Consider the following 27598-nt stretch of genomic DNA (forward strand, 5'->3'; position numbering starts at 1 on the left):
GCCCGGACAGCAGTTTGGGTTGCGGGAGGCTCCCACGCTTGGATGGCGTCGACTTTTAACTGGAGGGGCGCCACCTGGCCACTCCCCACCTGGTGGCCCAGATAGGTCACAGATCCTTGACCGATCTGGCATTTACTGGCCTTAATGGTGAGCCCGGCTCTTTGGAGAGCGGCCAGGACTTCCCCAAGGTGTCCTAGGTGCGCGGCCCAGTGGTCGCTGAAGACAGCAATGTCATCGAGGTAGGCCGCGCTGAAGGCTTCTAGTCCGGCCAGGACCTTGTTTACTAGCCTCTGAAAGGTCGCTGGGGCGTTCTTCATGCCGAAGGGCATTACCCGAAAGTGGTAGTGGCCATCGGGGGTAGAGAAGGCTGATCGTTCTTGGGCGCCGGGAGTGAGCTTGATCTGCCAGTACCCAGCGGTGAGATCAAAGGTGCTTAGGTAGCGGGCGGCCCCTAAGCGATCGATCAGCTCATCGGCTCGTGGCAAGGGGTGGGCACCGGTCTTGGTGACTGCGTTCAGGCCCCGGTAGTCGACACAAAATCTGAGTTCGGGGGCCGTGCCGGGGGCGGCGGCCTTCGGCACCAAGACCACCGGGCTGGCCCACGGGCTGTCGGAAGGCTCGATGACTCCGAGGGCGAGCATCTTGGCGACCTCGGTCTTTATGCAGGCTCGGACTCGGTCAGGCACCCTATAAGCGCGGTGCCGTACAGGGGGGCTGTCCCCCGTGTCCACGTCGTGGACGCACCAGGGGGTCACCCCGGGCGTGAGAGAGAAGAGGGCAGCGAAGGGTTGCAGCAGCTTCTGGCAATCATGGCTCTGTTCTGGTGTCAGGGTGGCGGAGAGGCAGACGCCCTCCAAGGAGCCGTCTTGGCCCGAGGACCCCAGGAGGTCTGGTAGGGGCTCGGAGTCACTTTCACCCCCATTGTCGGTAGCCATCAGTAGGCTTAGTTCAGTTCGGGCAAAGTGGGGCTTGAGCCGGTTGGCGTGCAGGACCCGGAGGGGGTTCCTCGGGGACTCCATGTCGACTAGGCAGGTGACGGGGCTCTTCTTCTCCACTACCTTGAAGGGCCCGGTCCACTTGTCCTGCAGGGCACAGGGGTCCACGGGTGACATGACCCAGACTTGTTGGCCCGGCTCGAACTCGATGGCTGAGGCATTTTCGTCATACCAGCGTTTCATGTCTTCTTGACTGGCTTCGAGGTTGGCTTCTGCCAGGGCCCGGAACTTCCGAGTCTGGTTCCGCAGGGTCAGGAGGTACCGGTAGACGTCGGGGGGGCATTTTGGACGTTCGCCTCCCAGCCCTCCTTGACCAGGCTGAGGGGCCCTCGGACGGGGTGCCCATACAACAGTTCGAAGGGGCTGAAGCCCAGGGACTTCTGTGGTACCTCCCGATAGGCGAAAAGGAGGCAGGGCAGCAGGACATCCCACCTCCTCCTGAGGGGCTCTTCCAGGCCCTTGATCATCCCCTTCAGGGTTCGGTTGAACCGCTCGACCAGTCCGTTCCCCTGGGGGAGGGTAAGGGGTGGTGAATTTATAGGTGACCCCACATTGTTGCCAGAGGGATCTCATGTACTTCGAGATAAAGTTCGTACCCCTGTCGCTCACCACTTCTCGGGGGAACCCCACCCTGGAGAAGATGCCCATCAGGGCCCGGCCCACCACTGGAGCTGTCACAGTTCGGAGGGGGACGGCCTCCGGGTACCGGGTGGCGTGGTCGACCAGTACCAGGATGAAGCGGTGGCCCAGGGCGGTTCGGGGGTCGAGGGGCCCCACGATGTCGATTCCCACTCGTTCGAACGGGGTGTGGACGGCTGGAAATGGTTGTAGGGGGCTTTCACTCGTCCCCCAGTCTTCCCGCTAGCTTGGCAGGTCGGGCAGGACCGGCAGTGCTGGTCCACGTCTCTTCTCATTCGGGGCCAATAGAAATGGGTCACGAGGCGGCTGTAAGTCTTGTCCCGCCCGAGATGTCCGGCGAGGGGCACGTCGTGTGCCAGGTTCAGGAGGAACTCTCGAAATCGGAGGGGGACCACCAGCACCCGGCCGGCCCCTAGTTCGGCGACTTTCTGCTCGCTATACAATAAGTCATTGTCCCAATAGACCCAGTGGGTTCCCGTGGGGTCCCCCGCAGCCTGGGCGGCCGCTTGCTGTCGGGCCCCCTCGAGGGACGGGCAGACATTCTGCTCTTGCTGGAATTGTTCGCGGGTGGGGCCCCCGTCGTGGCGCCACTGGGCCAGCTCGGGGATCTCGCTGAGGGGGGCGGCCTCATTGGGAGAAAGTTCGGATGGCCCGGCCTCCTCGTCAGGTTCCTCCGTGCCGGAGGAGGTGGATAGTTCGGGGCCGTCGGTTTGTCGGGGGCCGTGGCAGCGGCTGGTTGGGCGGTCATGGACCGAGTGGTGGCGCAGGCCCACTCGGGTAGTCCTAGCATCCCCAGATGCTCTCGGCGTTCCACCTGTGCCCAGGGTGAGCTCTCTAGGTCGTTCCCCAGGAGGCAGTCCACCGGGGCGTCGTCGCGGACGGTTACTGTTAGGGTGCCGGACACTCCTCCCCACTCGAAGGGGATTCTGGCCATCCGGCACATGCTCTCGGTGTTGTCTGCGGTCCGGACAGGGCATAGGACATGCAGCAGGATTTGTTCGGGGGTCACCAGATGGCAGCGGACAGCGGTCACACTGGCCCCAGTGTCCCGGAGGGCCTCGGCCCGTCGCCCGTTGATGGTGACCCACTGTTGGTTCTTCTGGGTGTTGCTGGGGATGGCGGCTCGGGGCACCATTTCTCGGGAGCCCAGGCATACAAGCGACATGGCAGCTGGTTCCCACTCGGGGGACCCGTCGTCGTGGTTTTCCTCCTCGTCTTCTCCCTCCCCCAAGGCTGCGGCGGCTATTTGTCGGGGAGGGGGCCCAGCGGTCCCGTTCCGTCGGTTCACGGGGTACGCCGGGTCACTTGCATAGTGGCCGGTCTGCTGACAGCTGAAGCAGGTCACTGGCGGTCGTGGTCCAGGCCGCGCGATAGGGGTCCCCCTTCGGCCCTGGGTCGGGGAAGTGTGGTTGGTTGCTTGACCTCGTGGCGGGCTTCTGGGCGGCCCGGCGGGGAATTCTCGACTGCGGTGGGACCCCCCTCCTCCGCCTCGCTGGCGGGGAGGTCCCGTGGTACTCCGTGTGTAGTCCCCCATGGGGTTCCGGGGGACCCGGGTGTTGACCCATCGGTCCGCTTCGGCGGCGAGCTTCCAGGGCTCAGTCAGTTTACTGTCCAGGAGGTGTTGCCTTAGTTCCACAAAGCAGTTGTTGGTGAGGTGCTCCCAGACAATGAGGTTGAACAGTTCATTATATGAGGTGACCTTGCTTCCTTTTATCCATCCTTCCAACGCTCGGCTGAAGAAGTCCACGTATTCGACCCATGTGGTACCGGGGAGCTTCTTGCAGTCCCGGAAGCGTTGCTGGTACATCTCGGCTGATAGTCCGTAGCGTGTGAGTAGGGCTTCTTTCATGTGGTCGTATGAGGTTATCACCGCGTCGGGGAGTTGCAGCAGGGTATCCCGGCCCTCGCTGAGGAACCTCCCCCATAGGCCGGCACCCCAATCCTTCCGGGGTACCCGATGGGAGGTCATGGCTACTTCGTACGCTCGGAACCATTGCTGGATGTCGTCATTTTTATAGTACTCCTTGACGACATCCTTGGGGATGTGAACCTTTGGCTCGGTCAGGGGCAGAGCGTCCCGGGCTCCGGGGTTGCTGGTCTCCCCAGTTTTAGCTTTTAGTTCGAGTTCTTTAAGGCTCCTCTCATGCTCGAGGGTTAGCTGTCTCTCCTCTAGTTCCCGATGCCGTTTCTTTTCCTTGATTTCCTCTTGCAGCCGTAGTTGCTCCAAGGCTATCTTCTTCTCCGCCAGTAGGAGCTCACCGTCCAGCCGGAGTCGGGCGAGGTCCATTTCGTGTGTCCGGACCCTTTCCCGTTCTCGTATTTCTTCATGGGAAAGGCTGGTGTCTGGGACGGTTCGCTCCCCATCTGTCGGGGCCGTGGTCGGCAGGTTTCCGTCCCGGCCCGAGGTCCCTTCGGCCCGGGGTGGAGGGGTCTCGGGTTCTGCCCAGGCTTTCAGGGCTTTCTGCATTTCCTCCTTGGTGCCCAATCCTGTGGTTGGGATCCCTTTGTCCTTGCAGAATTGTTTGAGTTCTTTGTGGGTGTATTCCTCCAGTTTCCCCAACTGGAAGGTTGCGGCCACGGTTGCTTCTTGGCCATCCATGGTTCCCTTTTTCTTTTCCCGTCTGGTCAGGTAGTGGGTGCGTTACTTGCCTGCACGATTGCGTCTGGCTCGGATCCCGTCGCTGGCCACCAAATGTTGGAGGGAGGCCCACCGGGTAGTCGGAGAGACTATTCCGGGGCACCTTCCTACCGCAAAGTTATAGCCGAGCGCCGCTGAGAAGCCCCCCTCGGGGAGGTCTTTCTCCTATGATCGTACTAGGCCCAGTAACACCACCACACAGGACTCAATAGCAGTTGCGTGACTTGGTTCTTTATCAGCAGTAATACGTTCAATATTTACAGGGGGATCAAGGGATCCTATCAGAGTCTCAATGTCCGTTAAAAGGATAGGGTAGCGGGACAGTCTTAGTACCAACCAGGTACTGGAGGGCTCTGCGCCAGACCTTGAGTGCTGGTCTCAGAGCGGCTCGGACGTGGGGAGCCGCGATGGCGTCTGCAGGGCTCGGGTGGCAGTTCCGCTTAGGTCGAGCCGCGACACAGTCAGCAGGGCTCCGGTGGTAGGTCCGCTTCGGTCGAGCCGCGACGAGGTCAGCTGGGCTCTGATGGTAATGTTCAACAAGGTCGGGCCGCGACAGCATCAGCAGGGCCCCAAAGGTTCGTGAAGGTCTTTAAGCACGGTGGAGCCGCGACGTCGTCAGCAGGGCTCAAATGGTGGGTTCAGGGTGAGTCTTCTTCCGTAGGGTCAGCCGCGATCCGATCAGCAGGGCTCTTGACTCCAGGATACAACTGCTGTCCTGTTGTCGGGTCGCCCCAGATATAGGACGGGAGCCCTTTGATGTCCGGACCCTTGCGCCCGGAGGGGGCGGAGAGGCCGGGTAGGGAGCGGCCAGACGCCCAGCAGGAGAGGCGCCAGGCCCCAGAGAGCTGTGGGGCGATCACGCCTAGGTGTGGAAGGACGGTTGGGGGTCCCATCGATACTGCCCTCCGCCGGGAGTGGGAAGGGCTCACGTGGTATCCCCCGGGCCAGGGGTTGGCGTCTCGATGTCGGGCCTCGCTGGGACCGAGGCCGGGTAGAGCAGGGTCATGCAGGTGGTCACGTGGAGTTACGTATAATCCAAAATGGAGGAGCCCCTATGTGCATGGGACCTCGTGCGGCTTAGCGCAGGGAAACAGGACCACGCCACGAGGCCGGCTCCCACAGACAGTATTAGAAGTAAGGACGCCTACACCAGGTAGAGCTTTTGATTCTTTTAAGGAAGCAGATCCATCACAAGTGCCAGAGACCTTGTGGACTAAGGATCACCATGATGTAGGCCTTATTCGGACTGCTAAACCTTTCAGAATTATATTAAAGGAATATGCTATATTTCCTAGAGTGAGGCAGTATTCTCTTTCTAAAGAAGCAGATGAGGGTATGGCCTTTACTATACAGACATTGATGGAGCAAGGAGTAATTTACCCTGGAGTATTTCCTTGTAACACCCAATTTACCCGGTTAAGAAGTCCATGGGTAATACTTGGCATATGGTTAAAGACCTGCACCCCCTGAACCATGTAGTGGTATCAGAATTTTATTTTCAATTATTTCTGACCCTTCCCTCACTTTGATAAATACTCCTCAGGATGCTAAATATATTTTTGTTATCGATCTGAAGAATGCCTTTTTTAGTATCCCTCTTCATCCAGGAACCCATTATTTCAAAGCTTTCTCCTATCACAGGACTCAGTATTTGTATTCTGGTTTGCCTCAAGGGTATTGTGAGTCCTGTAGCATTTTTACCAAAGTGGAATAAAATGATTTGTCCAATTTCTCGTGTGACAGTACGTTGTTGCAGCATGTCGGTGCCATACTAATTTGTAGTCCTACAGAGCAGCAGTGTAGGAAAGATACCATATCTCTTCTGGCCACTACTGCACAGAGAGGATACAAAGTAGAAAGAGACAAAGTCCAGTATTGTCAGAAGGAAATTCATTAATTAGGGCAATTACTGTCAGCTTCTGGTCGACAGGTAACATCGGGAAAAGCAGCACCCATATGTCAAATAACTGAACCAGAAATGGTTAAAGGAATGCAGATGTTTCTTGGTCTGTAATTATGTGAGAATATGGGTTATAGACCACAGCACTTTAATAACGCCTTTGCTGGCTTTTATCAAACAAGCAAAAGACAGAAATGACAAGATAACATGGACACCAGAGTTGTGGTAGACATTTCAGAAATTAAAGATGGAAATAACAAATGCTCCAGTTTTGGGAACTCCTGATTATCCCAATTAGTTAAATTATTCTGCCATTGAAATGGTCAAGTGATGACAGATGTACTTATGTAGAAATATCCTTTAGGACACAAACCCATTGCATATTTTAACAGACAGTTGGATCCAGTGATGAGAGGACATTATCCTAGTGAGCAATCTCTCACCTCTGCAGCCTTTGTAGTGCAGAAGAGCACCCACATTGTCATGAGCATCCTTTGACCCTCTCTGCAGAACATGCAGTGTACTTTGCTATCATTCAGAAGTCTAAGACTATTCTATATTCATAGGGAGTGTCAGGATATGAGGTGAGACTGTCACTACTGTCTGTGACAGTTGTGAAGTGTCATACATTGCATCCTGCGACATCCTTTGCCCATCCTATATTAGACTCAGGATTATGCGCATGACTGTGCAACTTACATTCCAAATTATTCTACTCAAGCAACAGAGGATCCTATACCAGGTAGAACTGTCTATTTTGTTGATGGTTCTTCTACTATTGACCAAGATACAGGAGTAAGACACACCGGTGCAGCAGTAGTCTGAGCACAATAGCATGATTCTTCTGATACACTTCAGATAGTAGAGCAGTTGACACTCCCAGCACATTATTCTGCACAAGAAGCAGAATGATAGCATTTATAGTGGCTCTTAAGCAAGGAACAGGGAAAGTTATTATGATTTATTCAAATTCAGCTTATGTGACTACCACTGTACATTCCAGCATAACGAGATGGAGCAGGAGAGGTTTCCTTAAGCCAGACAGAAGTCCTGTTATATGTAGGAACCTTCTAGAGGGTCTAATAGAGGCATTTACGTTACCACAATCAATGGCAGTTGTGAAATGTGCTGCATACACCAATGGAAAGGATTTTGTGTCTCAGGATAATGCACTAGTAGATTGGGCAGATAAAGATTTGGCTAGGAGCACACCCCTGCCTGTGCCATCAGATTTACAACATGTCTCTGATATGGTGGCTCAGACCTCCTCGCCACATGAAAGTGAATCCAACCCTAATAGAAATAATGTCACGCCTCATTATTCTGAGAAAGCCCGTTTACATTGCGAGAATTGCAGGAAGCTGCTCGACCGCAGTAGAAACAGTTATGGGAGTATAGAGGGTGCTCCCAGCCAGGGGATGACCGAACATATAGGCAACTATCTACAGGTAAACCAGTGGTGCCACAGGCTTTGCCTATGATAGCGCTTGATCAGTTGCATTTACCAGCTCATATTTCAAGAGATCACTTGTCTATGCATATACAGCCAGACTGGTTTGTTCCCAATTTGCACAATATGCTTACCCTGTACTTTCATAACTGCATTGTCTGCCAACAATTTTCTCCCAAACTTACATTGAAAATATTAACTTTGACCATTATACGACCGCAACGTTCTTTTAAAGCACTCCAAATTGACTTGTAGACATGATTGATAGGTGCAACAACCATCACTACATCATAGTTTGTCCTTTTTACTGATGGATTGAAGCAGGACCATGTATCCATTGTGACGCTAAGTCAGCTGTTACAATATTGATTTGTGAGGTGATTACATGCTGGGGAATTCCAGAAGGGCTAAGATCTGACAACGACACACACTTTACTAATGCAATCTTCACACATCTTATGAAAATGTTAGGGATAAAACATAAATTATGCTGTGTGTATCATCCCCAAAGTAATGGCATTGTTGAGTGCCTAAGTGGCCCTTTGAAAAGTAAGATCAGCAAGCTGAGCGCTACAATGCACAAAATGTGGCTGTATTGCCTACCATTGGTACTTTTTTCCCTTAGGAACACGCCTATTGATGATCATCACCTGACACCCCATCAGATAGTGACATGGAGATTCATGATCAAACAAATCCCTGTCACTAGAAGTAATGTACAGGGAGAAAGCTCGACGGAAATCCTAAACAATTAAATACATATTTACATTTTTCAATTAATCAAGGCTGCAACATTTGTTTCTAAACGGATAATCAAAGGGAAGAAGAAGCGTGCCACTGATGAGGTCGATCTCCCAGTTGTGCACGTAGGAGATTCTGTCTTCATACGTAACTTTGTTTAGAAATGGAGAGAGCGTGGATGTGATGGACCATTTTCAGTGACAGTGGTGACCCCCCCCCCCCCCCCACTGCCCTCAAGGTAGATGGCAGGAAAACCTGGCATCATCTTACTAATGTTCATCTGAATCCAGCATTACCCTAAGCATTGTAGACAATGTAAATAGAAGAAGAGGGGGAAAAATTGTGTATTCGTAAAATTATCCCCCAACCTCTCCCTTTGAACAATGTGTTGGAAAAACATCACAAGGTTATGTATTTTTGTTTTCCTTTTCCTTTTTTGTCTTTCAATGCTATCTTTTCTATCGTTGCTCTTCCATTGCAATGTATCTTTTAGCTCTAATCTCACACACCTGCGAAGAGAACTTTCTATTCATGTTAATGTGACCCGTAGTGTTCCTACCAGGTTATCAGATAATATGTAGAATCAACATATGTCAGACATAGGTTCAGAAAGTACAAATGAATCATGTTTTGTCTGCTGTCTAGTTCCCCATGTCACAGGATCAGATAAGCTACATTCAACTAAAGGAGTACGGCACTGCGGGCATCCCCCATTAGATTGCAATAGACACCGTGGACACCAACCGACCAGGAGCAGGGGGGGTGGGTTAGGGAGGGCGGGGACTTGGTGGAATCTGTTTCTGTTTATGATAAATGGAAATGGTCCTACTTTGTGATGTATATTCATCTGCCATGACTGCAATGATTTGTTATTTGCATTGTCCGCTGAGACCATTTATTCTTCATTTCGTGGGCAATAATAAGGAGACACTATGGCAGCCTCACTAAATGTATATGTTGTATCCATTATAGGAAAAAAAAAGTCTGGTTATTTGTAATTTTCATTGCATTGGCTTTGATATGATGGTCATTAATAAAGTATGTTTAAAAAAAAAATTAGATTTAGTTTTTTGGAGTAACACACCTGCTCACTGAGTGTAATAGCTATTTAGTACATCTTTTACCCCAGATTGTGTTCATAGGCCAGGATTTGGAGTCACTGGATCAGTTTTTTCCCATAATGGATGACACTCTGATATCGAATTTTCATGTAGGGTAATATCTTTATGGAATGGTACTAATGTTATTCAGGATGCAGTAAAGAAGTGTGCGCCTATCTGGAATGAAAACATTGTCATTACACTTAGATAGATAGTACAGTAAGTTCTCAGACAGTCATGACAATAACTTCTCTTTATTTATGTTTCAGAGAAAACTGCACCATTAATGCAGGATGCAATAATGGTTGTAGAACCACAATAGAAAATGCTGACATACAGGAGGGCATATCCAGCCTCATGGACTACTACTGGCAATGTGGAGAACTACTGTTTGGCCAGTCACCACCAAACTGGGTCAGCCTCTGTTCAGTCGTCACCTTGCACGCCCCTGTCTTGGCAATTCCTAGAATTAATATATCAAGTTTACATAAACACACCATGAGCCATCTAATGACTTTGTTGCAAAATAATCGAAGGAAAAAAAATGCAGAGTATTATGACACCAATACTTGGAACAATATTCCCCAGGAGTACTGATCATTTAATGATGCAGAGTTGTTCTTTGGAAGCATTCTGTTGTTTGTTGAGGCTAAAGCAACAGCTTGATGGCTGCAGATAACTCGGTGAGACATGCTCAAGTGCATCAATACTCAAAGGATGAATTCAATGTCATAAAAGCAGAGCTGCGTGCTATGAGGATGATGATAATGCAGCATCGCTATGTGCTTGACCCTATGATGGACATGGAAAGAGGGTTATGTGCCGAAATTGAATCTGCAATCTGCATGCTGTACTTTTATGCCAGCAAATGATGCGGACAGTGGAACTTTATAAGAGGCTATACAGACTTTACACAATCTACAGAAGAAAATGATAGATGAAGTTGGTGCCCCAGATAATTGGTTTCGTGGGCGGCTGTCAATGCTGCCATCCTGGATGTCGAGATTGTTGGGAGCCTTATTGTCAACTACTTTGGCTCTATCAACATTTTACCATTAATTCTACTATGTTGTAGAAGTATAGATACAAAAGCTGGGTTTTTTTTCAGTTAGGACACCAACACAAATAGTAGGTTCTCAGGGCAACACGTATTACTTAGTGCCAAGTGTAGACCAAGGTTTAGATCCAGTTGTTGAAATAATGTTGTGGGAAATGTGAAATGTGAAAACACGGTGCAACAGCAAACATCAGAAGAGAGCATCACACAGTTTAATGTGGTAAAAAACAATGCAGTCCAAAAAACTTGTGCTGATGAGGAAGAGGCTAAGATTTTACTATAGAACATAGTGCATGACCTGCAATGTCATAGTTAAAGGAAAGCTTGTGTTTAGCAAGCTTAAAGGAATTTACATCCTTAGCACACAGCCACACCTGCATGTATTCTGTTGTCCTAGTTAAACAAGAATAAAAGTGAAGATGAATGAAGAATGAAGAATAGCAGCAGAATCTGATAAGAGGTCTTAGGAGTACACTAACCAACAAGCATGTATTCAATCTAAATACACTTGCATTCAAAAGAATAATAATTCTTCATTAGTTAACCGTTGTCAGAAACAGCAATAAAGGATATGTAACAAATCAGATTAAATACTAGGGTCACAGGTGTCCTCATGTTTTTTATAATTAATGTGTACTAATGTGTAACAGTCCAATAATCCATTTTCTGAACTTTTGTAACCCTTATTGTTCAACCATGTATTAAAGAAGCTGCCAGTGAAACAGTAAATTGAGACCATCTGTTTAGTGATGTGGACTCGCCATTCTGCCTGTCATGACAGTAAAGAGATGCTTTGACATTGCCAAAGAGGAGTCTGTCCTTTTTTACATTTTAGAGTTACCCTACAACAGCGTCAAAGTGAGCAGCAGCCGAGGGAGGAAATAAAAATCCCAAGGGAAAGATAGCAGTGAGAGGATGAGGCAGCATAGGGTGATAGCAAGAGTTAAAAGACTTGAAGGTTTCTAAATGTCATTTGGAGAGTGAACCATAATAAACTATTTTCTGTCTAGTCAAGGCAAAAAATACAGAAATATTCTACACTCATCTAAAATAAATCTTGAGGAGCAAAAGGAATTAGGAAACAAGCAATAATAAACAATAATGCCAAGAATCATTGGCATCAAAGAATGTCAATCCGTAAATCATTTAATATCACATTATAAAATCACTTTTTTCCTTTAGATTGAAAGATAATTTCTCCAAGACAGTCTGATTCAACATAATGTTAATCCTTAAGTTAATGTCAAGGTTTATTTTACTTTTCCAATTTTAAAGAATTATAATTTTTCCTTTTAAAAATGCCTCTTTGATTCAAAGACATCTCGGGTTGCAAGTAAAAAGCCTGTGTCAAAGAGGTCAATAAGCATATTCACATCTTGAAATGACTAAATTTCCAGGATGACTTTAAGTTTTGAACTAGTCATATTAATTCTGCACATAACATCATCCCAAAACTGCCAGACACTCCAGAAGCACATGCTTTTAATGTCCATTTGGTACAGTATTTAAATAGTAGATGGGTCAGAGCACACCCTCATTGGTAGAGGTAGGCACACAGCAGGACAGTGCCCCGATTACAAAATAATATGATTTCCCCAGTGCAGGTGTGAACTCTAAGAGTGCATAGCTCAGCTAAAGAGTACAGAAATTGAATACAGAGCAGTGGTAAAGAGTGCAGCAGGTAAATACAGAACAGTGGGTTGAAACCACCCCTCTATCTTTCATTATGGGCCAATCTGATCTACCTTTTGAGAGAGTATTTGACCTCCATCAGGGGACACAGTCCTCAGATGATCACAGGATTACTGAATCTCTTGGTGCCTCTTAGTTGCTTACCAAAGATTTTGTGTTGCAGCAAACAAATGATGGACGGAATGCCAAGCCAGGTCCTCCCTGGACCGGAAACAAGCATCCTGGGACCGGTTTCATGGTATGTCACCCTTCATCAGCCAGGCTAGCTTGAATCCAGTGGCACAGTGAGCAAGGGACCCAGGTCTGGGCATACCCATCCCACTTAGGGCGAAAAGTGTTACAGCAAACAAATGATGGACGGAATGCTGACAATGCAAACACTCTCCCCCAGTCAAGTGATCTGGTTTAAATCCATTGTTCTTTTGCTCACTACGCCACCCCAGTTTGGACCCAGCCGTATGCAAATCAGTCTTGACCCTGAGTCTCATGGGAACAGTCCAGCCCGAACAGCCAAGCCAGGTCCTCGCTGGACCGGAAACAAGTATCTTGAGACTAGTTTTGGGACATCACCCCTCATCAGCCAGGATAGCTTGAATCCAGTGGAACAGTGAGCCCGGGACCCACATCTGGACATGCCTGGAGTACCTAGGGCGAGAAAGCAAAAGACACACAGATGATGGATGAAATGCAGAGCAAATCAAACATTCACCCCCAGTCAGGCTGAACTGGCTGTTCCAAATCGTGCTGGACTGTTCCCATTGGGCTACGGTCAAGACTAATTTGCATATGGCTAGGTTCAAACTGGAATGGCATGGGGAGCAAAACAAGGCTAGATTTAGGCCTGGATCTCTGTCCTGGGGTGGATGTATGACATTGTTCTGCATTCTGTCCATCAATTGTTCTTTTTGCATTTGTCACCCCGAGGGGACGGGTATGCCCAGACGTGGGTCCCGTGCTCTCCATGCCACTGGAGTCAAGCTAACCTGGCTGATGAGAGGTGAACCCCCAAAACCGGTCCGAGGATGCTTATTTCCAGTCCAGGGAGGACCTGGCCTGGCAGTTCGGGCTGGTCTGTTCTCATTGGGTGCAGGGTCAAGACTGATTTGCATCTGGCTGGTTTCAAAGTGGAATGGTATGGGGAGCAAAAAAAGATGGATTTAGGCCCAGATCTCTGAACTGGGGTTAATTGATCTTTTTGCAGTATCAATGTTTAAGCAGAATTACATGTGTAAAACTTTAGGGGGCTTATTATGATGTCGGGCAGAATCACTTCCGCCCGACACCCGGTCGAATGACCCGACTGATTTCAATGCGACCGAACACACTTCGGTGGCATGGGCCCTTTCCTCAATGGAAGCTTGTGTTACGGCCGTTAAGCAGCCGTAACACAAGCTCCCATTGGGGAAAGGGAGGTGCAGTTCATCCCTGCACCCCATGGCAGGCACCTGAAGGTGCCTGCCACAAGGTGCAGGGATCAACAGGGGCCTCTTCAGCCTCCAACCGGAGGCTGTGCACTAAAGGAGGCCCTGCTGTGGGCCCCCAAACACGCTTGACAGGCCAGCATGGAAACCATGTCATAAATTGTGCATTGTAATCTCAAGGGCGGAAAGACCCTCCTTTGAGATTACAGCCCTGATTCCGACAGTTGGAAGTCAGCCAGAATGACCGGCCGGCTTACTTTCTGACCGCCTCTAACATAATGAGGCAGTCGGAAAATAAACCGACCGGCCCATTACAATACAGCTCCTCAGCCCGAGCCTTTATGGGACGTATCGTAATCAGTCCCTAATTCTTTTGCAAGTATCATCTTCAGTTCAGGAAATTGCTTAAGACTAACCTTTTCTAACTGTGTCACTTTCTGCCTGCTCTCCTGGTACTCGCGCTGAGATACCCCTTCTGGGGTGATTTGTGCGCATAATAAATTAAAATAACATAACATTACATTCTTCTCAATACTCCTAAATTATGGGTTTGTGATTTTAAAACTCAATATTTGTTGAGATATCAGGTAACTAAGATTTAGGGATAATGTTAATTTGCATTTCTTTTATGTTTGCACCCTAAAATTAATTAATCTTATTTTCACACTTTCAATCCCAAATCTTTACAAATTTCTTTTAGCTTTGAGCGAGGCCGGATTCTCTGTATTGGCCATTAAGCACTTCCCTGGAAGGGTGAAAAGGTGTAAGAGTGTGGCAGTTTTAAAAACACTGCAAAGTACTTGTATATCAAGCAGTTTTCGGGCAACAATAAAAAATGTCAAGATAATGTACCTTCTGGTGAGAAATGGGGGGTTTGTCTAGTGGCAGCGCCGAGGGTTAATATTCCAATTGCAAAGAGCCTGTACCATGCACATCAAAGAACAGTGATGTGTGTGCTTAGCTCAGCGGGTTACTGCTTTTGTCACAGAGATTCTTGTGTTAGTTACCGTGCTGTTCTCAAGTGACAATCATTATCTAGCACAGTGAGCTATGAACTGGCATCAAAGAACTGCATGCAAGCTAGATGGTACTGCAAATGCTTTAGTCGAAAATGTGGTATACAAAATAAGTGGGCAAGGTACTGGGGATTGTATTAGTCAGAGAGCAGTTCCTCTTTAAGATCATGGAACTCCAAAGTGACTTTCATTATTATTTTTTTAATGTATAGCATAGGGTATTTTGTTTCTTATAATATATGGTCACAAAATGTCCCTTCCACCAGAGCTTAAATCCTTGATCTTTTGTTCCTTCATATGAATATGTTTGCAAATATGTAAATGAAATATGAACAATGTCATGTAAAGTTGAATAGACCTATATGCAGCCACTGACTTACTGCAACAACATATTATACAAAGTTTACAATAAGTAAATAATTGCTTTAATTCATAATGTGCAGCAACATGCAGAGAAATTCCTACTTTCATGAAATGAACTATTAAAAAAATAAGCAAGTTGCCATAAATATCTAATTTATGCAATTGCTTGTTTATTTAAAAAATATAGCTAAACACACCTGGAAGCTACTTCTTGTTCCTAGAGCAGTCGTACTAGTTCTGCATGACTTTCCTTTCAAATGTTATACTGACTCTAGCAATCGACATTGCAACATCACAACTGAATTCTAATAAGTTATTACAGTTCAAGAGGTATGCCTCCTTCTTATGACAAGGGACTAGTGATGTCACAACGAACAGTAATATATAGATAAAATACCCCCTATTGTACATTAAAAGGTTATTGCATGTCACCCAGGAGTTTCATGACCAATTAGAGGAAAAAGGCAGAAGGCAGAGTTACTTTAGAAGGTTAGGGAGCTCCGAGGTGACTTGCAATACGCTTACCATGTACGGAAGGGGTGCTTTATTCCTTATAATACATGATCACACCTTCACCTTTCCCACAAACCACGTAAATCTTTTGTGCCTAGCTCTTGTATATATAAGAGAGAGCATGTTTGAAATCATGAAGAATAAAAAGAGAATCTCTCTGGCCATTTTAAATACATAAAAAAGCTGATATCTGTTGCAAAAACACATTAGAAGCAAGTTGATAGTAGTTAAAAAAAAGTGCAGTAGAAGCATGCAGAGAGATTTTAACATTTCTGTAATTATCCAAGGAGTGAAAAACATAAGCATGTGTCATACGTATCTCTTCTCTTCTTGTCAATCAATGTACAACTAGAAAAACAGACCAGAAGAAAGAAAAACAATGTTTCCTTTTTCATTCTTTAAACAGTTGCTTTAATTATGCTACATGACCTGACACGCCTTTCCTCTCAACAGCTGGCTCTGTCAGCAGGCATTGAGACATCAGAACTCAACTGTAATAATTTTGGTGCCTTTGTCGTTTGACCACAGCTTCGACCAAGGTCCTTTGTAATAATAGCAATAGCAACTTCTTGAAAAGTATTTTTCTCCCATCAAAATTAAACATGAATAATATAAAACTAAACAGAGAGGATGTTTGGTGACTTAAACAGTCGTTCACGTGTGAGTGTTATGCCACAGTCCATATTACATAGCATTGCAATATTTTGGAGGCAGTAAACCTACTACAGAATGGGACAGATGTTTCCAACCTTAACATCTCTTCTGATTACATTTGTAATTTTACTAGTATCCAAAGGCAGAAAGAAATGTGATGTTCTGCCAACTTGTGATGGTGCATTTCTCTGTCCAGATACAGTCATATGTTTTATGAAGTCAGAATCATTGCTTTTCTCCCAGTGGTGTGAGGAAAAGGGAAAATAGACTCTTGTGATAGGCATGGACGTCCTTCGGCAATCAGTTGCGACCCCTGACACTTTGCTTGCGACCCGTGGTCCCAGTCTGTCATAAAATATGTGTGCGATTAAGTTGTCCTACAAAATTAAATTTGCATTTTCTAGAAGACTTTCAAACATAAATCACCAGTGACTTGGATGCGTGCTCCTGCCAAGGGACTGAAGGGAGTCATGATACAGAGTCTTACTAGAGTTGCAACATGGAGAAAACAAGTTAATGTGCAGTATGGGAAAATAGAAAGTGAAACTCGACTTTCCCGTGGAAGTTAATTTCATTTTTCCCCCACATAAATCCTCCTAGCTAAAGATGGCAGGCCCAGCTTCGGTTCCTCTTTCTGTATAAGGGTGAATTGGACAGCAGTGATATACACCAGGCGATTTTGAAGCACTAAGAGAGGCCCAGTGAAAGAGAGGCAGGGAAATTGCAAGAAGAAAAGTACTCCATTCATAGGAGATCAGATTGAATGCTTGGAATAGAAAGTCATTGTTAATGTATTCAGAGTTACACAGGTATACTGGATCAACCTGTATAATTTAAACCATTTACTTAGTCAGCAGATTCGCCAGGTTTGAAAGTTTGATTCAGGGAGAGGAGATCATGGTAGGACGAATATATGACATTACAACGCAAACAAATACAAAGCATGGTTTTACAACACATCTTTTACAACGCAACTACCATTACATCGCAATTTTTGAAACGCATACCATTACAATGCAAATGTAGTATAATAAATTGAATGATCTATTACAACGCAAACTACAACAATGCACACATTTACAACACAATATACATATGTTTTTAGTATAATAAACCCCTGGAGAGGAATGCAGGTAAAACAGGGGTTTTGGGTGGGGAAGTGTATTAATGTTTAAATAATGGAAATTAATACACAAGCATTAAAATGAATACCCAAGTATTAAAATTAATACTCGGGTTAATATTAATAATTTGGATAATAACATTTATATACATTTCTTTAAATAATTGCTACAACACATACTAATTTATAACACAATATTTAAGTGAATTACCCAATGGCAAAAAAATATACTTGGTAACAAAATTAATACTTGAGTACTTTTTTCAGGATTCTTTTATTTTTACTTTATAATTTTAATAAACATTACCAACATGCATAGTACACATATAAATTAAATATAAACTTAAATGAATATAAACTAATTTATTTACAACATTTTAACATAACATACATTTAACTACCATTTTCAAAATTTTATTATGCACACACAAAAAATACACAAACATGAAAACACTACTTAATAACACAAATGAAACTGCTATTAATAAATCGTAAATTTCCACATGACAAAAACAGTATAACACACAACTAATACCAACACCAAAAAGAAAAGTTCCGTTTAAAAATTACGAAAAAAAAGTAGTACAACTCTTTCAATTAAATTATTTTGACCCGGAGATAGCCAAAACGGATGTTAAAACCTACTAAAATAAAAAGATGTGAAAAGTAACATAACAAAATAATTATTTAAATTCTCACACACCATTAAAAACACAAAGAAAAATTGAACGCAAAACATATTTTACTTTCAAATAACGTTCAAGACAACAAAACGTATAAAAGGAGCCATCCACCATTTTTAAAATTGTAGTTACCTGATTACAAGAGACTGCACGTGGGATAACACTTTGTAAATTCTACTCGTCGAAGAAAGCCAGCTAAAACTCGAAGTAAGTACAAACTATAGAAATGTATAGCTACTTAACAATTTTTAAAGACGCAAATAAACTAAATTCCAACATTTTTTTTTCAAGTTTGTTACAAAACTTTACAACCTCCAACCAACTTTTCTAAATACTCTATTTAGGAGAATATATATCTAAAGTAAGTCACAGCATATTTTTCTTCTCGTTTAAAACAAAATGTAAAATAGTTGTATTATAGTAAATAATACTAAAACGAACAAGACTTCACAATTTTTTTTTATATTATTCACTTTACAAAATATATTCAAAGTTAAAAAAATGTTTCCGCTTAAACATTTTTGTACACTTGATTCTGAAAATTTGCAGGATAATAATGTATTAAAATTACTATTCTTACTCCAAATGGTGCTTGCATGTTAGAACATGCTGAACAGTGTTTAAGTTAAATTAACTATTCCAACTACAAGAGGTGCTTGTCTCTGAAAATGTGCATAATAATAATATATTAAAATTACTATTCTTACTCCAAAGGGTTCTTGCCTGTGCGAAAATGCAGGATAGTGTTTAGGTTAAAATAACTATTCCAACTCCAAAAAAAACTTACCTAAGAGAAAATGCTGGATAATGTTTAAGTTAAAATTACTTTTCCAACTCCAAAAGGTGTTTGACTCAGAAAATATGCACAAAAATTATGTATTAAAATTAGTATTTCTACTCCAAAGAATGATTTTCTCAGAGAAAATGCTGGATAGTGTTTAGATTAAAATTACTATTCCACCTCCAAAACATGCTTACCGAAGAGGTAAATGGTGGATAGTGTTTAGGTTAAAATAACTATTCCAACTCCAAAAGGTGCTTGCCAGAGAGAAAATGCTGAATAGTGTTTAGGTTAAAATAACTATTCCAACTTCAAAAGGTCCTTGATTCAGAAAATGTGCAGGATAGTAGTATGTTAAAATTACTATTCCTACTTCAAAGGGTGCTTGCATCACAGAAAATGCTGGATAGCGTTTAGGTTAAAATAACTATTCCAACTCCAAAGGGTGCTTGATTCTAAAAATGTGCAGGATAATAATGAATTAACATTACTAGTCTTACTTCAAAAAGTGCTTGCCTCACAGAAAATGCTGGATGGTGTTTAGATTAAAATAACTATTCCAACTCCAAAAGGTGCTTGATTCTGAAAATGTGCATAATACTAATGTATTAAATTACTATTCTTACTCCAAAGGGTTCTTGCCTGTTAGAAAAAGCTGGATAGTGTTTAGGTTAAAATAACTATTCCTACTCCAAAGTATGCTCCCCTCTGAGAAAATGCTGGATAGTGTTTAGGTTAAAATACCTATTCCAATTCCAAAAGGTGCTTGCCTCACAGAAAATGCTGGATAGTGTTGAGATTAAAATAACTATTCCAACTCCAAAAGGTGCTTGCCTGAGAGAAAATGCTGGATAGTGTTTAGATTAAAATAACTATTCCAACTCGAAAAGGTGCTTGATTCTGAAAATGTGCATAATACTAATGTATTAAAATTACTATTCTTACTCCAAAGGGTTCTTGCCTGTGAGAAAAAGCTCGATAGTGTTTAGGTTAAAATAACTATTCCTACTCCAAAGTATGCTCCCCTCTGAGAAAATGCTGGATAGTGTTTAGATTAAAATAACTATTCCAACTCCAAAAGATGCTTGCCTGAGAAACAATGCTGTAGAGTGTTTAGGTTAAAATAACTATTCCAACTCCAAACGGTGCTTGATTCAGAAAATGTGCAGGATAGTAGTATGTTAAAATTACTATTCCTACTCCAAAGGGTGCTTGCCTCACAGAAAATCCTGGATAGTGTTTAGGTTAAAATAACTATTCGAACTCCAAAAGGTGCTTGATTCTGAAAATGTGCATGATAATAATGTATTAAAAGTACTATTCCTATACCAAAGAATGCTTACCTAAGAGAAAATGCTGGATAGTGTTTATGTTAAAATAACTATTCCTACTCCAAAAGGTGCTTTATTCAGAACATTTGCATAATAATAATGTATTAACATTACTATTCTTACTCCAAAGGGTTCTTGCCTGTGAGAAGATGCTGGATAGTGTTTAGGTTAAATTAACTATTCCAACTCCAAACGGTGCTTGATTCAGAAAATGTGCAGGATAGTAGTATGTTAAAATTACTATTCCTACTTCAAAGGGTGCTTGCATCACAGAAAATGCTGGATAGTGTTTAGGTTAAAATAACTATTCCAACTCCAAAGGGTGCTTGATTCTAAAAATGTGCAGGATAATAATGTATTAACATTACTAGTCTTACTTCAAAAAGTGCTTGCCTCACAGAAAATGCTGGATGGTGTTTAGATTAAAATAACTATTCCAACTCCAAAAGGTGCTTGATTCTGAAAATGTGCATAATACTAATGTATTAAATTACTATTCTTACTCCAAAGGGTTCTTGCCTGTTAGAAAAAGCTGGATAGTGTTTAGGTTAAAATAACTATTCCTACTCCAAAGTATGCTCCCCTCTGAGAAAATGCTGGATAGTGTTTAGGTTAAAATACCTATTCCAATTCCAAAAGGTGCTTGCCTCACAGAAAATGCTGGATAGTGTTGAGATTAAAATAACTATTCCAACTCCAAAAGGTGCTTGCCTGAGAGAAAATGCTGGATAGTGTTTAGATTAAAATAACTATTCCAACTCGAAAAGGTGCTTGATTCTGAAAATGTGCATAATACTAATGTATTAAAATTACTATTCTTACTCCAAAGGGTTCTTGCCTGTGAGAAAAAGCTCGATAGTGTTTAGGTTAAAATAACTATTCCTACTCCAAAGTATGCTCCCCTCTGAGAAAATGCTGGATAGTGTTTAGATTAAAATAACTATTCCAACTCCAAAAGATGCTTGCCTGAGAGACAATGCTGTAGAGTGTTTAGGTTAAAATAACTATTCCAACTCCAAACGGTGCTTGATTCAGAAAATGTGCAGGATAGTAGTATGTTAAAATTACTATTCCTACTCCAAAGGGTGCTTGCCTCACAGAAAATCCTGGATAGTGTTTAGGTTACAATAACTATTCGAACTCCAAAAGGTGCTTGATTCTGAAAATGTGCATGATAATAATGTATTAAAAGTACTATTCCTATACCAAAGAATGCTTACCTAAGAGAAAATGCTGGATAGTGTTTATGTTAAAATAACTATTCCTACTCCAAAAGGTGCTTTATTCAGAACATTTGCATAATAATAATGTATTAACATTACTATTCTTACTCCAAAGGGTTCTTGCCTGTGAGAAGATGCTGGATAGTGTTTAGGTTAAATTAACTATTCCTACTCCAAAGTATGCTTCCCTCTGAGAAAATGCTGGATAGTGTTTAGGTTAAAATAACTATTCCAACTCCAAAAGGTGCTTGCCTAAGAGAAAATGCTGGATAATGTTTAGGTTAAAATAACTATTCCAACTCCAAAAGATGCTTGCCTAAGAGAAAATGCTGGATAGTGTTTAGGTTAAAATAACTATTCCAACTCCAAAAGGTGCTTGCCTAAGAGAAAATGCTGGATAGTGATTAGGTTAAAATAACTATTCCAACTCCAAAAGGTGCTTGATTCAGAAAATGTGCAGGATAATAATGTATTAAAATTACTATTCCTATTCCAAAGAATGCCTACTTAAGAGAAAATGCTGGATAGTGTTTGTGTTAAAATAACTATCCCAACTCCAAAATGTGTTTGATTCTGAAAATGTGCTGGATACTAGTATGTTAAAATTGCTATTCCCGATCCAAAGGGTGCTTGCTTCACAGAAAATGATGGATAGTGTTTAGGTTAAAATTAATAATCCAACTCCAAAAGATGCTTGCCTAAGAGAAAATGCTTGATAGTGTTTAGGTTAAAATAACTATTCCAACTCCAAAAGGTGCTTGCCTGAGAGAAAATACTGGATACTGTTTAGGTTAAAATAACTATTCCAACTCCAAAAGGCGCTTGCCTCACAGAAAATACTGGATAGTGTTTAGATTAAAATAACTATTCCAACTCCAAAAGGTGCTTGCCTCACAGAAAATGCTGGATAGTGGTTAGGTTAAAATAACTATTCCAACTCCAAAAGGTGCTTGATTCTGAAAATGTGCATGATAATAATGTATTAAAATTACTTTTCCTACTCCAAAAATGCTTCTCTAAGAGAAAATGCTGGATAGTGTTTAAGTTAAAATAACTATCCCTACTCCAAAATGTGTTTGATTCTGAAAATGTGCAGCATACTAGTATGTGTATATTACTATACCTACACTAAAATGTGCTTGACTCAGAGAAAATGCTGGATAGTGATGAGATTAAAAGAAATATTCTTACTCCAAAAGCTGCTTCTTTCAATAAACATGGATAATATTAAAACGTCAAAATTACTATTTCTACTCTAATTTTTTTTTATATCAACATATTACTACAATACAACATCAAAAATAAACAACATCTCAACAAAGAAATCTCAAAATCCACTGGACAGCAGCAAAATCATATACCTAGGTAATTCTCTCAAATATAACCAACTAAGAAGAAGCAAATATATGAGAAAACATACAAACACAAAATACATCATCAACATAAAGGTGCTGATTCTGATCCTGGAAAACCCGGTTACGAATGGTCGTACGGAGCATATTCTCCGTACGACTCGCATCCGGGAAATCCTCCTTACAGACCAGCAAGTACGATTCGTACAGAAATACCATTTCCGTACGAATCGTAAAAAACTACGTGCGGCGAAAAAATACCCACAATTCCGATCCGGGACATCGCGTACGTGACGTCCGGACGGAGTCAGGCAGCGTTTTACGGACCAGCAAGTACGATTCGTGCCTACGCCACTCCGCACGGCTTATTTTTTACGGCAGCCAAAAACTCCCGGGAAATTGAGGACGACACGAAGAAGGAGCACCGGTACGCGACGGACAGCCATGGACCCCATCCTACGTGTCATCCCGGCCCTCCTAGCCTACGACCTGGTGCACCTAAAACCGCAGCGCACGCCGCAAAAGGTCAGAACAACACCCAGGGGCAAAGAGGGGGGGCTAGGGGCAGGAAACATAACCCCTACCCAATTTAAAAAAAATATATCCTGTACATACATTACCTCCAGGGACTGGTCACTTCGGGGGGCGTGTCCACCAATCCCTGCGTACCGCCATAACGGAAGTGGACGTGGACGCGTACCCGTCACCACTACATTGGTGGGACGGACCGTACCCACGCTCTGAAGGCGTGGGTACGGTCCATACCACCATTGTAGTGGTGATGTAGGGGTATGCGTGGTACGGACCGTACCCACGCCTTCAGAGCGTGGGTACGGTCCATACCACCATTGTAGTGGTGATGTAGGGGTATGCGTGGTACGGACCGTACCCACGCCCTCAGAGCGCGGGTACGGTCCGTACCACCATTGTAATGGTGATGTAGGGGTACGCGTGGTACGGACCGTACCCGCGCTCTGAGGGTGTGGGTACGGTCCGTACCACCATTGTAGTGGTGATGTAGGGGTACGCGTGGTACGGACCGTACCCACGCTCTGAGGGCGTGGGTATGGTCCGTACCACACGTACCCCTACATCATCACTACAATGGTGGTACGAACCGTGCCCACGCTCTGAGTCCGTGGGTACGGTCCGTACCACCATTGTTGTGGTGATGTAGGGGTATGCGTGGTACGGATCTTACCCACGCCCTCAGAGCGTGGGTACGGTCCATACCACCATTGTTGTGGTGATGTAGGGGTACGCGTGGTATGGTCCGTACCCACGCCCTTAGAGCGTGGGTACGGTCCGTACCACGCTACCCCTACATCACCACTACAATGGTGGTACGGACCGTACCCACGCCCTCAGAGCGTGGGTATGGTCCATACCACCATTGTAGTGGTGATGTAGGGGTACGCGTGGTACGGACCATACCCACGCCCTCAGAGCGTGGGTACAGTCCGTACCACCTTTGTAGTGGTGACGTAGGGGTACGCGTGGTACGGACCGTACCCACCCTATGAATGCGGGGGTACGGACTGCATCACCCGTATCCCTAGGGCACCAGTACATTTGCGATACAAGGCGTGCACACGCCACGAATGTTGGCATAGGGCCTGGTGCAGCATATAACCAGTATATTGGGGTGTGTGTATGACCAGGACAGCAGTGTACTGCACCAAGGGTGCGGGCGGGTGGGTGGGTGGCTGCCTAGGATTCCCAGCAGTGGACAGAGACATGGGGGTGGGTGCCTATCACTCCCAGCAGTGGACAGAGACATGTGAGGGGTGGCGGCAGAGGACTCCCAGCAGTGGACAGAGACATGTGAGGGGTGGGTGCCTATCACTGCCAGCAGTGGACAGAGACATGTGAGGGGTGGGTGCCTATCACTCCCAGCAGTGGACAGAGACATGTGAGGGGTGGGTGCAGAGGACTCCCAGCAGTGGACAGAGACATGGGGGTGGGTGCAGAGGACTCCCAGCAGTGGACAGAGACATGTGAGCGGTGGGTGCAGAGGACTCCCAGCAGTGGACAGAGACATGTGAGGGGTGGGTGTAGAAGACTCCCAGCAGTGGACAGAGACATGGGGGTGGGTGCCTATCACTCCCAGCAGTGGACAGAGACATGTGAGGGGTGGGTGCAGAGGACTCCCAGCAGTGGACAGAGACATGTGAGGGGTGGGTGCCTATCACTGCCAGCAGTGGACAGAGACATGTGAGGGGTGGGTGCCTATCACTCCCAGCAGTGGACAGAGACATGTGAGGAGTGGGTGCAGAGGACTCCCAGCAGTGGACAGAGACATGGGGGTGGGTGCCTATCACTCCCAGCAGTGGACAGAGACATGTGAGGGGTGGGTGCAGAGGACTCCCAGCAGTGGACAGAGACATGTGAGTGGTGGGTGCCTATCACTGCCAGCAGTGGACAGAGACATGTGAGGGGTGGGTGCCTATCACTCCCAGCAGTGGACAGAGACATGTGAGGGGTGGGTTCAGAGGACTCCCAGCAGTTGACAGAGACATGGGGGTGGGTGCAGAGGACTCCCAGCAAAAGACAGAGACAAGTGACGGGTGGGTGCAGAGGACTCCCAGCAGTAGACAAAGACATGTGAGGGGTGGGTGCAGAGGACTCCCAGCAGTGGACAGAGACATGGGGGTGGGTGCCTATCACTCCCAGCAGTGGACAGAGACATGTGAGGGGTGGGTGCAGAGGACTCCCAGCAGTGGACAGAGACATGTGAGGGGTGGGTGCCTTTCACTGCCAGCAGTGGACAGAGACATGTGAGGGGTGGGTGCCTATCACTCCCAGCAGTGGACAGAGACATGTGAGGGGTGGGTGCAGAGGACTCCCAGCAGTGGACAGAGACATGTGAGGGATGGGTACCTATCACTGCCAGCAGTGGACAGAGACATGTGAGGGGTGGGTGCCTATCACTCCCAGCAGTGGACAGAGATATGTGAGGGGTGGGTGCAGAGGACTCCCAGCAGTGGACAGAGACATGTGAGAGGTGGGTGCCTATCACTGCCAGCAGTGGACAGAGACATGTGAGGGGTGGGTGCCTATCACTGCCAGCAGTGGACAGAGACATGTGAGGGGTGGGTGCAGAGGACTCCCAGCAGTGGACAGAGACATGGGGGTGGGTGCCTATCACTCCCAGCAGTGGACAGAGACATGTGAGGGGTGGGTGCAGAGGACCCCCAGCAGTGGACAGAGACATGGGGGTGTGTACACCATTATCAGATGACCACAACTCCATGGGTGTTGATAGTGGCATAACAACACATCACTGACAGCAGTGTCCCACTCCCATGAGGATGGATGTCTTTCCCCCACTGCATGACGCACCACATGTGGGTGTGAGGACAAATGACACATACATACCCATCCCTGGTGGATGCAGCACAATACACACACAGAGATCATGCCACAAGACTGTTTAGTCATGTCAATGCCTACTAAACTAAGAGAGCCAAAGGGAACACACACTGTCACGCACATCCCAGGACTGATAGGAATGTACAGGTGCTGGTACAGCCACCAAGATGTTGTCTCTCATGGAAGGAATAGGGTGGAGTTCCCACAGATACAATGCCCACAATTGTGAGTCAGGTGCCCAAATACCCTGCAGAACAAGTACCATATGTGTGCTAGGCTGGGATTACACACATGCATAGTGCGGAAAAGGGACAATTTCTCCATGAAGGCATGGCAACATACTCAATACACAAGTACAGTGACTAGCAAGGGTGGCACAGCCGATGCAGCCGGAGACATTGCTGAGCAGGCATGGCCATAGTTGAAGGGATCCGTCACCAACAAAGGAAATGTAGACACAGGTCAGCACAACAATTGTGCAACTCCCTGCAGGGAAGATGTCAGGTGCCAGAGAGGAAGGAACACTCCTTGGGACAATGTCTCCAAACACAAATAGCACACACGACCAAAGATTCTTTGTGGAGACCTTGTGATGGCACGCAGATACCATGGTCCACCCCATGAGCATCAGACTACAACATTTCCCTGAAACATAACACATTACCACAACCCCAACTCCTGGAGCATCAGCACCAACATCAATACCTGAAATGCAATAGTGTTCAAAGTAAAAAGAAAATGCTTTATTATTATTATTATTATTATTATTATTATTATTATTTAAAATCTTATATAGCGCGCAGCTACCCTTGGGCATCCCGGCGCTTCCAGACAAACATCCGATGGTAGTGGAGGACAGAGTTGACGCATTATCCGGGAAACAAAAAGGTTTTAAGACCTTTGCGAAAACGCAGTGTACAAGGCTCAGCGCGTAGTTTAAGCGGAAGCGAGTTCCAAAGCTTTGCCGTGTTAAATGAGAATCTTCTTCCGCCTGTTCGGGCCTTTTTTACTCTAGGAACTAGCAAGAGATGTTGCCTCTCTGATCGCAGCGTTCTGCTTGCTTTGTATGACGTAACTAGGTTTTTTAAAATGAGGGGTCTTTCCCCGAGAGGATTTTATGGGCAATGCAAAGTGCCTTAAAAGTCACTCTCTCCCGCACAGGGAGCCAATGCAATGCCTTCAGTGCCGGTTTCGCTAATTGCGTCCTCGGAATGTCCATGAGCAGCCTTGCCGCTGCGTTTTGGACCTGTTGAAGGGTTTTGAAGGTAGATTCAGGGGCGCCCAAGAAAATAGTGTTGCTATAATCTAGTCTGGATGTTATAAGACCCTGAATCAACAGCTTCCTCGATGTTAACGGAAGAAGAGGAAAGATTTTCCGAGCCGACCTAAGCAAAGCATACCACACTCCTGCTGTTTTCTTAGCTTGAGTGCGAAGTGACAAGTCCGGTTCTAACCAGACTCCAAGGCTCTTAATTGCTTCTTTGGGGGCTGGAGGCTCACCCATACAACCAGGCCAACTAAGCGGGGGAAGAAGGGTAGCTTTACTCCCCAGCA

Source organism: Triturus cristatus, chromosome 8 (genome assembly GCF_964204655.1).
Source record: "Triturus cristatus chromosome 8, aTriCri1.1, whole genome shotgun sequence".
NCBI lineage: Eukaryota > Metazoa > Chordata > Amphibia > Caudata > Salamandridae > Triturus > Triturus cristatus.